At 48.3% G+C, this 15,870-nt stretch overlaps 1 protein-coding gene across 2 annotated transcripts in view; it reads left to right on the forward strand.

Moving 5' to 3' along the window:
- JPH2 (junctophilin 2) overlaps positions 1-15,870 on the forward strand; it is an 81,187-nt gene that overhangs the window by 41,372 nt on the left and 23,945 nt on the right. The gene's annotated exons all lie outside the window — the stretch shown is intronic.

The raw sequence follows: 15,870 nt of genomic DNA on the forward strand, positions 1-15,870 counted from the left end.
ATTGATGGGAACAGGATGATGGAAATGGAATTGATTTCCCCCCCCTTTTGGTTTTGAGACATTGTCTTATTTTGTAGTCCAGGCTGGCCTTGAACTTGTGATTGTCTTGTATCAGCGTCTGTGGTGTTGGATTAGTGAGTCGTCATGACTAGCTCAACTGAAACATTTTAAAACTTTTTATTGATTCTTTGTGATTTTCACATCATACACTCCAATCCCAATTATCTCCTAGTCCCTTTGTATCTGTCCTCCATCCTTGCAACCTTCTTCCCAAAATAAAATAAAGATATAATAATAATAATAATAATAATATCTTGTCCTGAAAGCTGTAGTGTTCCACAGTGTGTCACACGGCACACCCTCTTGTCCACACATCTTCACTTGCAAATGCTTATTGCAATGAGCTTGCTCCAGAGGCCAAAGCAAAAGGACCAGGAGTTCAAGGTCATCATCCTCCAGGACGTATTTAAAGCCAGCCTGAGATACATGAGACTGTGTTAGAGAGAGAGAGAGAGAGAGAGAGAGAGAGAGAGAGAGAGAGAGAGAGAGAGAGAGAGAGAGAGAAGAGAGAGAGAGAGAGAGAGAGAGAGAGAGAGAACAAAAAGAAAAAATTTTAAAAATGGAATTTTAATAACTCCACTTAATGACCAGCTTTGAACCACTGACCGCTTTCTGCCCCAGGAGCATACCAACAGAATCAGTCCCCGGAGGTGCTTGAGAGATGCTCAGTGGGTAAATGTTCTTGCTACACAAGCCTGAGGGGCTGGGTTGGATCCCCAGCACTCGAGTAAAACGTAAAACGCTGTGAGCTGGCACCATGTGGGTAAGAGGAAACAGCCGGACCACTGGGGCTCGCTGACTGCTGGCCTAGCTGCAGGCACAGAGAGGAGCTCTCCTCCATAAAAATAAGGCGGCGAACTGGAGTAGAACACTTGATGTCCTCCGTGTTACACACGAACAGCGTGGATACATGCAGGGACTTAGACATGCACACACGCCTCACCACACACACATAAAAAGGCACACTGGCTTAAGAGGTTTCTCATGCCCTTCTTCCACCCTAAGGACCAGAGTGGGAAGGGACATGGGTATCAGTGTTGTAAGGGGCCCGTCCTACAAGAGCTAGACTTTTGGAGGCAAAGGAGCAGAAGGCGTCTCCAGCTTCTTTGGGCCTTGTATACAGCAGGAACTCACAGCTGTCAGTCCTTGGCATTCTTGTGGAAAAGCGACAGATATTCAGACAAATGGTGTCCACTAGGACCTCATCTGAAGACAGCAGCTGTCTTTTTACCCTGTCTTTTGCACAGTTCATCTCACGGCCAAGGTCTGCCAGAGCACTAGGAGAAGGACCCCGAGAGTGGAAGGGAGGACGCAGGGCTATTCAAACTACATCTTTCCCATCCCTTTGCTTGTCCGCATAAGGGCTTGTTTTTATTTACTACTTGTTCATGTCAGGCCATGTTCAGAAACTAGAATCCATCTACCTTGTGGCTCTGTTATTTTAGCATATGGCTTCTAAAGTAACACGCTCTTCATCTGGTAAAAAAGAGAAAAAACACTGCCCAGGATACCCAGGGAAGGATGTTATTGGCTAGGCTGGGAAGCTCTAATTTATATTCTCTCACATTCTATTGGCCAGAGATAGTTACATGGCCTGAAAGGGATCCTGGGAGAAAGTCTAGATGTGTGCCCCGGAAGAAGTGGAAAATGGCCGATGAGCTGCTCACCTGCCTCAGCCATTTAGTGAACTTGGTGGACTCCCATGCCTGGCATTTTTACGTGGGTGCTGGGGATTTAACTCAGGGTTTTGTGCCACTGAGGCAATCCCTTTACTGAGGTATTTCCCTAGCCCAGGAGCAAAACCGTGTAGATTTTGTCTTACTGGGTTTTGGGGGCAATCCAGCTTCCTTCTGTAGGAAATAGAGTCACAGATTCAGTGACTGGGGTGGATCAGGGACTCACCTTGGTGCCCCCTCCAGTCCACCTCTCAGGTCTTGCTCTGATCATCCCTCCCAACCCCCATCTACAGCCTTCCTTACATGGTTGGTCACTGGGCAAGAAACCTGTTGCTTCTCTGTCTTTTCCTTATAGGACATCTCATGTTCCTTCTTTTTACCACTCCAGACCCAGGCCTCTTAAAGGGCTCAGCAAATGTTTCTGAATTACTGTCTCAAATTCCTTACTCTTTTTGGTTTTAAATACATTCCTTATGTGGGTGGATTATTCTTCCCGGGAAACGTGAGTCAAATCCATTACATCAAGAGCAAAATCTCAACTCGTTTGCACCTATTAAGTGTTGGGTGTGAAGTTCATTGCTGCAGCTGTACACCTACTGTGTGCTGGGCTTGGTATTCATCGATGCTTGGGGTTATAGCTGTGCGAGAGACAGGGTCATCTCTTGCCTTAGTGGCCTTCCTGGTGTGGTGCAGTCCCCAGGCTTAGGGCAGTCCTGGTTGGCTCTAGGTGTAGTCACTGGCAGCTGCTTGAAGTCTCAGGTACCTGGATGGTGTCTGGTGTCCCAGATACCAAACTTTGGGGTTTCTCCCATTTCACAAAGAGGAAACCAAGGCACCGAAAGTAATGCAACCTATTTGAAGTCACAGAGCCAGAAAAAAGTAGGGTGTGAGCTGATGAGACGGTGAATCAGTAGAGCTATGACTGGGGAGATGGCTGGTCAGCAGAGTGCTTGCCAGTCAAGATGGGGACCCCAGAATCTATATTAAGAAATAAAACAGGAGCCGAGGGGTGGCTCAGTGGTTAGGAGTACTCACTGCTCTTCCAGAGGACCCCAGATCAATTCCCAGAAAACACGTGGTGGTTCATAAGCATCTCTAACTTCAGTTCTAGGAGATCTGGTGCTCTCTTCTGACCTCTGTGGGTACCAGGTACACATATGGGACATGCACATGGTCACAGAGGCAGAACACTTGCACACATGAAATAAAAACTGGGTAAATCTAATAAAAACAGACCACCAACAATGGGGTTTGTTAATGTACTTGTAATACCAGTTTGGAAAAAGAGGTGACAGACGGTGCCCCATGGGCTCACTGGCCAGCCAGCCTAACCTGCTTTGGGGAATCCAGGCCAGTGAAAGACACTGTCTCGAAAAAGGTAATAGAGGCTGAAGGATGGTAAAAAGGGCTGTCCTCCTGCCCCTAGACAAGCACACATGAACATATTCACACACATGCACACACACTGATCAGCTTGTAAGTAAATATAATAAAAAAGAGTTAAAGGGTGAAGTTGAGGGGCTGGAGAGATGGCTCAATGGTTAAGAGCACTGACTGCTCTTCCAGAGGTCCTGAGTTCAAATCCCAGCAACCACATGGTGGCTCACAACCATCTGTAACGGGATCTGATGCCCTCTTCTGGTGTGTCTGAAGATAGCTACATCATATACATAAATCTTTAAAAGAAGGGGGTGGTGGAATCCAGATCATGTGTTACCAGAGTTTTCCTGTTCAAACCGTCACATCTGGGATAGGTCCCCTGACAGTGTGCTGCTGACAGTTTCTGTAGACTTTCCAACATGCCATACACAAGGACTCCTCATTATAGCTGTTGATCGGTTCTCTGGTGAGAGTCACTGGTTGTGAACATCTCTTCTTCAGCCTGGTATGGCCTATATTGGTTTTGTCCCTAGGACAGCCTTTGGAACCAGGGGAGTGACTTCTGGTTGCAGGCAGGAAAGCTCCCTCTGGAACCTCTTCCTGCAGGGTCTCAGTGGAGGTGTTGGGGGCCAGGCTGCCAGGTCCCGGGAGCAAATGGGAGCTGCTTGGAATTCCTCCCAGAGTCCTTATCAGTTTCCATTGACCCTGGGGCGGGGCTGGGGCCAGTGCTGGTGCCACCGGGGGCTGCTCTGGAGTAAATTGGAATGCCACAGTTGAGCTCCACCTGGGGAGGGGCTGAGGCGGGGGCGGTGCTAAGCGAAGAGGGCTCAGCTGCCACATTCCTGGGGCTCAGGGAGAGCGATCCTGGGCGCCTTGTCCTTATTTAGGCAGGAGATGTCTGCTGACTTGAGTCTGCTGGATGCCACGGCCCTGACAACTCAGTCTCACCAGGTGGGTGGGGCAGGTTGAACACCCTCACAGCTAAGTCAGCAAGCTCTGGGGTAGACGGTCCCAGCAGACCCAGACACCCCAGCGTGGCAAGTTCAACCCCTGGGGAGACAAAATGCCAGTCAGCAAAAAGTAGCAGCTTCCATTTGTGGGAGGCCTGCTCTGCCAGACACCACATTAAGTCAGCCTGTAAGCCTGAAGGGGCTCTCCTATTCGATGCTGTGTGGCTTGCCCACCCTCTTCCATCTTATTTTGATAGGAGTCACAGTGGAATTCCGGGCTCCCCCCTTTCCAGCAATCCAGCCTACCCACCTGTTCGTGCAGATTACAAGCCAGAGAGGAGTGACGCTCTTTTATGAACTTGTATCTAAGCGGTGTTCATCACTTCGGTCAGATTTTGTTTGCTAGAGCAAACCACTAGACTTAGCACACATTCAAAGAGGAGAAATTAGACCAGAGTGTGACCTTCAGGGGCCACCTGAGAGGCCCTCATCTTTTCAGAAGAGGAATGAGTGCGCAGAGAGGCTAAGTGAATTGTGCCAGTCACACAGTTATGAAGGGTGTGGGAGGAGTGTGTCTGGGATTCAGATCCACAAGACGTGATCATAGAGTTCGTGATCTTAACCTTGATGGTCAGTTAGGCCTTTGTGTTCATAGCCCGGTTAGCAAACCAGTACAGGGAAAGACCCACCAGGAAGGAGGGCTCCTAAACTAACATATCCATTGGTTTATTAGCATGGTGGCTTCTGAACGTTATCCCTTCAAGGGTTACTTTTCTAGCCATTTATAAATTGGAAGTGTGGGGCTGGAGAGATGGCTCGGTGGTTAAAAGTACTGGCTGCTCTTCCAGAGGTCCTGAGTTCAAATCCCAGCAACCACATGGTGGCTCACAACCATCTGTAACGGGATCTGATGCTCTCTTCTGGTGTGTCTGAAGACAGCTATAGTGTACTCATACAAATAAAGTGGATAATTTATTTTTAAGTCTTAAAAATTGGAAGTGTGGGTCAGATGTGGTAGCTCATGTCTGTAACCTTAGCACTTAAGAGGCAGAGGCAGGCAGGATCTCTGTTAGTTCAAGGTCAGCCTTGTATACATAACAAATTACAGGAGAGCCAGGACTGCATAGAGACCCTGCCTTTAACCAAACAAAATAAGGAAGTGTACTCCCCCTGCCCCAATTTGGTGCTTGGGCTGGAAACTGAGGCTTAGCACATGCTAGGCAAGAATCCTGTGTATATATATAGCCTATGAATGAACTGACTATATACCTCAGCCCATGAATGACCTGTTTTGGAAGGGAAGCTTCCTGGATGGCCCTGAAGTCCCCTGTCTTCACAGCCAGCTCTGGTGGGTTTGCAGGCCCATGGTCCCCTGCTGTGACTTCTCCAGTTGCCAAAGTGTGGCTCAACCTCAGCCTTACTGGCCCCCACAAACCAGCCACCACAGGGGAGAAATCTCGCTGGTAACCACCCATTCTGGGCCCCTCAGGCTACAGGAAAGTAGTGTCCCCAAAATGCCCCTGGAGGAAGAGATTGGTTTAAGGTCATTTTCAGTTGCTGATTGTTCTGGGTTGTGACTAAAGGCTGGTCCGTGGGACCAGTAGTTACCCAAAAGACTGAGGCTGGAGTTGAGCCACACGTTGGCAACTGGAGAAGCCTCAGCTCCTTCTAGTTGCAGGTTTTACATGAATGATCTGTGTTAGCATTTCTTCTCCAGGGGTGTCTCAGAGATGAATGTGACCATAACCGTTGCATCTTCCTCTTTGGCTACAGCCAATGATGGCAAACTTGAGACCAAAGGTCTTTCGGAAATGTCACTGGGCTAGTGTTGAATGTTAGCAGGGTTGGTTCTTGCTACGTGCTCTGGGAGGAAAGCCTAGCCATTGCTTCCCAGCTTCAAATGGTCCTTACCGTGACCCTTGGCTTGTGGCCATCCCTGCATCCTTAGGGCACATCTCTGGTCTCCATACATAAATTCCGCTGTCAGTTCCTCCTAGCATGCCTCTTACTGTACCTGTGACTACATGTAGGACCTACCTAACCCCACACAATCCCCATCTCACATCTGCCAGGCCTGTGTGCCATGTAAGGGGATACTCACAGGGTCCTGGGATCAGGAGGTGGGTATTTGGGACTATTTTTTCAGCCATCTGAATAGGACAAATGGCTGCTATGTACTGAGCCAATGCTTGCATCTAAGGCTGGAAGGAAGGATTGCATCTCCATTTGCCTTTCCCCTCCTTCACTGGAACAGATTCTGTACAGGAGGCTTCTCTTGTCAGCAGACCACATAAATAGGCATCTCTCCCTCCCCATCCTTAGGGGATTTAGAAGGAGCTTCCACAGTGGGGAGGCTCTGCATAGGACTGGGGACAGGTATCACTTAGACCTTGAACCCATACCCCCAGTGCCACCTCTGATGTCCACTTTAAATGGAATGCATCCACATTCAAAGGTTGCAAAATCTTACACAAGATCTGCTCTAGACTGGTATCTTAGTTACTTTCCCAGTTACGGTGATAAAATATCCTGATAAAAGCTACTCAAGGGATACAGGGCATATTTTGGCTCTCAGTTTGAGGGTATAGGCCATCACGGAGGGGAAATTGGGGGAACAGGAGCTTGAAGTGACAGGTCATATCACATCCACATTCCAGTCAAGAGACAAAAAATGATGAATATTTGTGTAAAGCTCACTTCCTCCTTTTTCTGTAGTCTGGACCCCAAGCCTAGGAATTGCTGTCGCCTGTAGTGGGCAGGTCTCCTCACCTCAATGAATCTAAAAATATTTTCCTACAGGTGTGCTCAGAGGTTTGTCTCCTGTATGGGTCTAGATTCTACCAAGTTGAAAACTGAGATTAACCATCATAACAGGACCCAGGACCTACCCATTCCAAGTTTTTTTTTTTTTTTTTTTTTTTTTTTTTTTTTTTTTAATTGCTTGGCTGTATAATTCAGGAACTTTATGCTACAACTTCAGGGCTGTTTATATCACTATTTTACAGATGGAAAAATCAAGGCACAGGAATTTTAAGCCACCCAGTATTATGCCTGTGTTCCTAATGCCTGCAAACACTAAGATGTGAGCGGCAGTTTTTTCTTTATAAAAATGACTTGATTTCCAAAGTATCCTGCCGTGAATTAATATTATTACTTTATGATGTGTAATATTTATATGATAGATCATTAAAATTTAGAATATGAGAAAAGAAACTTATATCTGTGTTTGCATATTATAAAATGCAAATATTAAGATGCCAGCTACGGCCATGTAACCTGCCCAGGAGGAGTTCCCCTCCCAGCAATCGTCCCTTCATCTTACTCTCAAGACATTTTACCTTGTCTTATCTCTCCCCCCAGACTCTTCATCTTTCCAGAGCAGGGGCCATGTAAGGCTCAACTCTCACTTTAATAATCCAATGGGTAAGTGACTTGACTTCTCTCTTCCTTGGGTTTTCCACTTGTGAAAATGGCGACAGGGTTCGCCTATTTTTCTCCTTATTAGAAGCGAGCCTCCCATTTCTACATAGGAAGATGAAAACTGCAAAGACACATAGAAGAGATCATAGAAGAAAATCTTTGTGAACTTGGTTTAGGTGCAAGCGTCCTTAGGGCATCGAAAGACCATATAACAAAAGAAAAGGGTAATTCAACCTTGTTGAAACTTGAAGCTTTTGCACTTCAGAGTACCTTTAAGACAGTGAAAAGCAGGCTAGCTGGCTCAGCAAGTGAAGATGCTTGTGCTGTAAGCTTGGAGACCTGGGCTCAGTCTGCGGAACCTGTGTAGACCTGTGGAAGGGTAAAACCCTCTCTAGTTATTTATTCAGAGACAGGGTCTCTCACCGAACCTGGAGTCACCAACTTGGCTAGAGTGGCCAGCCAGTGAGCCCCATAGACTCATCTGTCTATGCCTCCCGAGGGTTGGGGTTTCAGATATATGTCACTGAGCCTAGTTTTTAACGTGGTGCTGGGAATCCACACTCAGGTCATCCTGCATGTGTAATGTGTCACCAAGGGAGCCTTCTTTCCAACCGCTTAGCCGGCTGTCTTAACAACTTGTGTCCTGCTAGTGTGTGGCAGGGACACCCGGTGGGCAAGATGACTGGGTCCCTAGAATGTGGCTGTACCCCACTGTATTCATGCCCGTCCAGTAGTCCAGGGTACGGACTGAATGCAAAGTGCTCAAGAGAGAGCCAGATGAGCAATAGTGATGTCAGGAGGAAAAGGAGACATTTCATTCTACACAGAACACAGGGCTGCAGACTTTTCTCTTAACAGACCAGAAGGGAAATGCTTGTCCTATGGTCCCTATGGGAACCGCCTAACTCCAGACAGTACACAAACGAATGAGTGTGGCTTCAGGCCACTAAAACTTTATACAGACACCAAAATTTGAATCCCAGACCATTTTCACATGTTAGAAAATACTACTTTGAATTTTTTCCCCTCTTTTTCTTCCCAACCACTTAATAAAATAACCATTTTTAGCCAGGCTGCTGGTACAAAAGCAGTCAGGGGCTGTATTTGACCGTGTACTGTGTATTTGGCTCAGCCCTGCACTAACTTTAACAAGGGCTCAAGAGTATTCTACTGGCAGTGGTATTTGAGGGGCTTAGAATTGTGCCTGCTTCACAAGAGACAGTCCACGAAGTTGTAGTAAGGGAGTGACCAAAGCATGGGTTTGGGCCGTGAGCATGGAGGGATGGGAAGGGTCTTCCAGGCCGGAGAACAGACCGAGTTAAGTCCTGGAGTCAGACTGCACCTCCCCCTCTTTGGCTCCTCAGAGCCACTAATATGTGGTGTGGGCAGCAGGGGGAAAAAAAGACTGGCTTTAATTAAACAGCCGGGAGCCTAGAGATGGGGAGATGGGGAAAAGGGAGCAGGGTGGGGGTGCTCCCCAAGGTGGCTATGCCGAGTGATGACCCTGCACCATTCCAGAACTACCAGCCTTATTTTTAACCCAGCTGCTGAAAGATAATCCGAAAGCCACCAAGAAGAATATCTTCTCTCTGCCCCTCCCCTTGCCCCAGTTACTGCTCTCCTCCCTTCCCCCAGCAGGCCCAGGGCCACCCTAGGAGACCCTTACCCAGAGGCCTCATTTGAATGTAGGGGGTGGTCTGGGGCAGAGGGTAGGAAGTAGTCCAGTATGTCCTAGTGCAGTCTGGGCTGGGGAGAACATTGGTGCCTAAAGATATTGGTGCCATCCAAGGTTCCTACCCCAACCCTCACCAGCAGGCTGGGGACAGCCTAGGAGGGAGCTGATCTCAGCTCTGTGAACACTTTCTTCTCAACCTGAAGTCAGCAGCAGAGGGGCTGCACCACTTGAGGTTGGGGGTGAAGGTATAGGTCACTCCCATTCTGAATCAGCAGGTTTCTGGTGTAGCCTGAGAATCTGCATTTCTGATGAGCTGCATGCAGGAGGGATGATGCCGGGGGCTGTGCAGTGGTCACGTACCCAACTGAAAGCTGTGACCTTTGGGGGGACAGCAGTGCCACTTTCCTTCACTGTGGGGTGGCCTGGAGCATCCAGTGCAGGCTACTTTGAGCTATGCTTGGTAATTCCCCAAAGATCGATCACCTCTAGTGGAGGGGTCTGAAAGCATGCTATGTAGCATAAAGAATGGTTGGAAGCTCATGAAAGATGAAGCCCTTGGGTATAGGGACAGATTCTCTGGACACACGTGGAGGACAAGGGTGACGAAAGAAGATGAAGGTGGAGGATGTGGCCGGCTCGAGGAGCCAGAGAGTCCAGACTAGTGGGTGCAGGAACAAAGGCTGATAAGGGGTCAGCCAGCCAGGCTGTGCACTGTGGACAGGGGCACATGCTTCCTGCCATCACACAGGCCTCATGCCTGGGAAAGTGTGGCCACTTCCGTGTCCCCACCTATGCTGGCTGCCCCGGTGACAGTGCCCAGGATGCTCGAGGACTCTGGGTGCAGGCTGCCAGTTTCCTGAGGCATCAGAAAGGAGAGTCTTTCCACTCTTATGACCAAAAAAGGGCATCTTCTCAGCAGGACAGTTGGCCTAGCATTTCTCTTTCTCTACCACCTGACGTTTCGGGTTCCCAGAGAACTGTATCCCCCGAACACAGGGCTTTTTCTTACACATACCCGCTCATGGGCCAGACTGACTCACCTACTCACGTACTATTCTGTTCCGATGTAAAAAATATCTTCTGGCCTTAACCACCACCATCTTCACCTGTCTAGATTGTCATCATGATGTGGGGGACACTTTCTACCTGCTGCTCATTTTGTTTTTTCGAAATTCTACAAGGAGAAGACTATGGTTTTCACCCTACAGATGGGGAAACTGAGACACAAAGAGAAGGCCACATACCGAGCTCAGGGGTCCTAGTGGGGTTGAACTGGGTGCAGAGACCAATTAGGCTTTATCTAAAATGTTCTTCTTGGGGCTGGAGAGATGGCTCAGTGGTTAAGAGCCCTGACTGCTCTTCCAGAGGTCCTGAGTTCAGATCCCAGCAACCACATGGTGGCTCACAACCATCTGTAATGGGATCTGATGCCCTCTTCTGGTGTGTCTGAAGACAGCGATAGATAATAAATAAATGAATCAAAAATGTTCTTCTTAATTTGCTCATTTGGTTTTGGTTGCATCATTTTTACAGTAAAATATTGTATTAAAGTATTATTTAGGGGGGCTGGGTGTCTCAGTGGTGAAAAAACGCTCAGTGCACAATCGCAAATGCCAAGTGGGCGTGGCAGCACTCTTGTAACTCCAGCATCGGATCGTGGAGGCTGGAGCCCAGATCAAACTGCCTAGCGAGAAGAGCAATTGAGGGTCATTCCTAACGTGAGCACACATATGAACTCACACGCGTGTGCCCCCACACACGCAAAACATATATACATACACATGTGCACAGGCAAATGGAAGAAAAAAGCAAACAAAAACAAAACCATGATTTGTCTTGTTTAGTGAACTCTTCGGGATTTGAATGTCTCACCACACCTGAACCCCCAGAGCCAAAGCTGAAGGGCAAAGTTGCCGATCCCCAAGCCTTGCCCTTCACCATGACCTGGGAAGCTCCTACGTTATTTGTGTACATGGATGCCTGTGTGCTTGTCCTTGGGACTGATGCAGTCCTGAAGCAAACAGCAATGAGCGGGTGTGGCCTGGCCGAGAGGGTGTAGCCTGGCCGAGAGGGTGTGGCCTGGCCGAGAGGGTGTGGCCTGGCCGAGAGGGTGTGGCTTGGCCGAGAGGGTGTGGCCTGGCCGAGAGGGTGTGGCTTGGCCGAGAGGGTGTGGCCTGGCCGAGAGGGCAGGGCCTGTGACTTGGAAGTCAGACTCTGCTCTTCCTCACATCATGGGAGGCAAGCTTGTGAGGAGGGCATGGGCTCTAATCCCACAATACTATCACGTCCTCACTGTGCAACTCAGGTGGAAAGAAGGATGATGAAATAGCCTCCGTGATAATAATCATGTCGTCAAAGGAGCCACACCTATGGGGTTCTTCACTGCCTTGTGTTAGCTACACTTCGCACCCTTGAGCAAGACACCCTTGTTCAGCAACATTTACACAGCAGCCACCTCTCGGGGCAGTTTTGAAGGTTAGAAAGGGGAGCATAGATTTAAACAGAAAACAAATCAAATGGGCTCAGTGGATGAAATGCTTCACAAGCATAAGGCCTTGAGTTCAGATCCTCAGAACCGACTGGCCTTGGCTCTGAACATTTATGACATCTACTGGGCAGGGTAGGACTGGGGGCATGTGCCAGGGATATGGAAGGTTCTGGAGATTTGCTGGCTAAGCAATCCAGCCAAAATGGGAAGCTCTGGTTTCAGTGAGAGACCCTATCTCAAAAACAGGAAGGAGAAGAAAGAAAAAGGAGGAGAGGGAGGAGGGAGAGGAGGAGGAGGAGGAGGAAGAAGAAGAAGCAGCTACTGAGGAAGGCATCCAGATGTGAACCTCTGGCCTTTTCATGTGCACATGGCACATACCCAGAGCACGATTGCTCCTTTGTGTACACACACACACACACACACACACACACACGGTTCATAGAGGTTAACCTGGTTAAGGGGACTCTCCCTGGGGCCCACTGAGCATTGGAGACTGAGGGAAAAAAACGTGTATATCATCTCTCTTAGGGATTAGCTCATCTGCAGAGATTAATAGCTCAGACTTGCTCCATCTCTTCCCATCTCAAAGCCCCTATATCAGCGGTCCTCAAACTGTGGGTCTCGGAGCCTCTGGCAAACCTCCATCTCCCCAAGATATTTACATTGCAATTTATAACAGAAGCAAAACTATATGTACCTTTCCTTCTACCTGGCTCCTCCCACCTTCCATCTTTGCTCTGCCTAAGGGTCGCATTTCTTCAAGTCTTGAGCCCCATGCCTGGCTGATTGAACTTGAACCTCCCCAGCAGCCAACCTCCTTACTCTATCAGACTTCTTCTCGTACTGTCTCTTTGGATTCTATATGCCCTTCTAGGCACGGCGTACAGTTGTAACCTGATACATCTGCTGTCACGTGGCTGGGGATGAGCTGCCTTACTGAAGACTGGGTAGTCAGAGTCCGCCATGTCTGAAGGCGGTCTCCAGAGCAGTGACCAATTGCACAGAATTTGAGGTTAGGGTCACAAGTGCCAACTTCCACTCCCATGGCTGCCTCTCAGCAGGTTAATCAGCCCGTCTGTGACTCAGTTTCCTCCTATCTAGAATGGGGGCGGGGTACCAGCTTCCTAAGGCATTCTGATGATTACTGAGCTACCCTGGAAAACTCCTTCAGAACAGTGTCTGGCCTGCTGTGAACAGGGCTGAGGCTCGGGTAGCCACTGTCCTCCTGTTAGTCATGTTAGGCTGCTGTCAACAGCTGATACAAATATCTCTCCAATCTCAAGTGTGACATGACACATGTGTAAAGTTTGTTCTCGTAGCATTCCGGCGTGGGACTGTGGGGGAGTCATGGGACTGTGGGGGAGGCATAGGACTGTGGGGGAGGCATGGGACTGTGGGGGAGGCATGGGACTGTGGAGGAGGCGTGGGACTGTGGGGTAGCCTTCCCTCTACACACTGGCAGGCTCAGGCCTCAGCTGAGTTCCTTTCTTTTTCAGTTTTTTTTTTTTTTGTTTTATTTATTCTTCTCTCATATATTACATCCCAACTGCAGTTCCCCGCTGCCCCCACCTCTCCTTTCCCTGGATCCAACCTCCTGGTCTTTCACCTCCCCTCAGGAAAGAGCAGACCTTCCAGAGATAAAACACATTATAACAACTGACAGTAAGGTCAGGCACGTCATGCTGGACAAGGCAACCCAGTAGGAACAAAAGGGTCCCAGAGGCAGGCAAAGGAGTCAGAGACAGCTCAGCTCCCATTTTTCAGGAGTCCCACAAGAACACCAAGTCACACAATCGTAACATATATGCGGAGGACCTAGGTCAGACTAATACAGACTCCCTGATCTCTGCGAGCCCTCTTGAGTCCAGGTCATACAGTTGACTCTGTGAGCTGTGTTCTTGTGGTATCCCTGGTCCCTCTGCTCCCCCAGTCCTTCCCCCCACCATCTGCAGGGCTCCCTAGGATCTGCCTAATATATGGCTGACTCTACTGTATTTCTTTTCTTTCCTTCCTTCCTTTCTTCCTTCTTTCCTTCATTCCTTCCTTTCTTCTTCTTCCTTCTTCTTTCTTCTTCTTCTTTTTGTCTTATCCTCCTTCCTTTTTCGGGGGTGAAGGTTTTTTTTTTTTTTCCTTTTGAGACTGGGTTCCTCTGTAGCCCTGGCTGACCTGGAATTCCCTTTGTAGACCAGGCTGCCCTCAAACTCAGAGATCTGCCTGCCTCTGGCTTCCAAGTTCTGGGACTAAAGGCACGCAGCAACACTGCCCAGCTACTGAATTTCTTTCAATAAAATTTTGTATTAGTTATTTTTACGGGTCTGGGTGTTTTGCCTGAATACATGCGCACCAAGTGCATGCAGTACCCACAGAGGCCAGAAGAGGGCACCCCCAAGACTGAAATTATAGATGGTTGTTGTGAGCTGCTATGCGGATGTTTGTTCCAGATGCTCTTATCTGCTGAGCCATCTCTCCAGCTCCTCTAACCGACTTTTTTTTTTTAAAACTTGTAGGTCACCAGGTATTCTGTAGATAGTATTTAGGAGGTCCATATCCCTAGAAACATGGTGTGCAGTAGTGATTCCCAAGTTGGTGCTGTTAAGAGAATGCCCTCAGAGAGGGAGCAGTCAGCAACAGATACACAGGAAAGGAAGAGTCTGAGCAGGGACTAGTCTCAGCTGCAGCCATATTTGATCTGAGCACAAGGGACTTGGGGAACTGTGCTATGGGGTTGTGGTGGTCACAGAGGGAGTGGGCTGGCATCATCCGGTCTGGTGGAGGCTCTCTGGGTCTGTGGTAGTGGTGCTTTCACTTTGGGTACAGTAGCATTGCTGGCCACAGTTGTCTGGGACAGTATGGTACTCACAGCAGCCAGGGCAGGCGCACTTGTTCCGCGCACGTGCGAACTGGAGTTCAGCATTTTCTTCCATTCTGGGAATAGGCCGCAAGCCATAGGAATCCGTGCCATATCTGTCACTCTGTCTCCAGTACAGATCACAGGTGTTCATGTTCCAAGTGGTAAGATTATGGATTTGAGCTATACTATCCAGTTCTGCTCGTTTAAACTTTCAGATCGTGATGGCCAGTACACCTGATAGATACATTTTCAAAAGATTTATTTATTTGTGTATGAGTGCTCTATCTGCATGTGTGCCTGCAAGGTAGGAGAGGGCATCGGATCCCATCACAGATGGTTGTGAGCCACCATGTGGTTGCTGGGCATTGAACTCAGGACCTCTGGGAGAGCAGTCAGGGCTCTTAACCACTGAGCCACCTCTCCAGCTCCCTGATAGATATCTTTAATGTTGGCAAAAAAGGGATATATGTATCTTTAATCTCAGCACTCGGGAGGCAAAGGCAGAAAGATCTCTGAGTTCGAGGCCAGCCTAGACTATAGAGAGAGTTCCAGGACAGCCAGGGTTACATAGAGAAATCCCCTCTCAAACAAACAAACAAAAACAAAAATCAAAAACAAAACAAAACAACAACAACAAAATAAAAAAGAAGCAAACCAGAAAGCATAGACATTCTACTATGGTCTTGTTCTTTTGTTTACTTTTAAAGATTTATACCTGTGAAGGGGTACTTGCAGGTGAATGCAGGTGCTCCAATAACCCAAAGAGGCTGCTGGATCCACTGAGGCCCATTGTGAGCTGCCTGGTGTGGGTGTGAGGGACTGTACTTGGGTCTTCTAGAAGAGCTGCTACGTGTTTTTAGTTCCTGAGCCATTGCTCTAGCCATGTGGATTTGTTCTTTTAAATATTTTGAGTGTCAATTCGGCCACATCTCTTCACAACTCTGTGCATTTTGTGTACTTTGAGCCCTCATCGATCTTATTATTGATGTGTGTGTGTGTGTGTGTGTGTGTGTGTGTGTGTGTGTTTCCACGGAGGTCACAGGACAACTTTGTGGAGCTGGTTTGCTCCTTCCAGACCTTTATGTGGTTTACAAGATTCAACTCTAGCCTTCGGGCTTGCCCGGCTAGCTCTTTTACCTGCCTATCTCTTATTCTGTGTAATAAACATAAATGTTTTGCCAGATGTGATGGTGCATGATTTTACTTCCAGCACTTGAGAGGCAGATCTTTAGGGGGTTCAAGGCCAGCCTGGTTTATACAACAAACTCCAAGCCACCCAGGGCTATATAATGAGACCCTGCCTCAAAACAAAACAAAACAAAACATTGTCTGGAGAAAGGTCCACAGGCTTCACTGGTTGGCCAAAGGAG

Source organism: Micromys minutus (assembly GCF_963924665.1).
Source record: "Micromys minutus genome assembly, chromosome: 11".
NCBI lineage: Eukaryota > Metazoa > Chordata > Mammalia > Rodentia > Muridae > Micromys > Micromys minutus.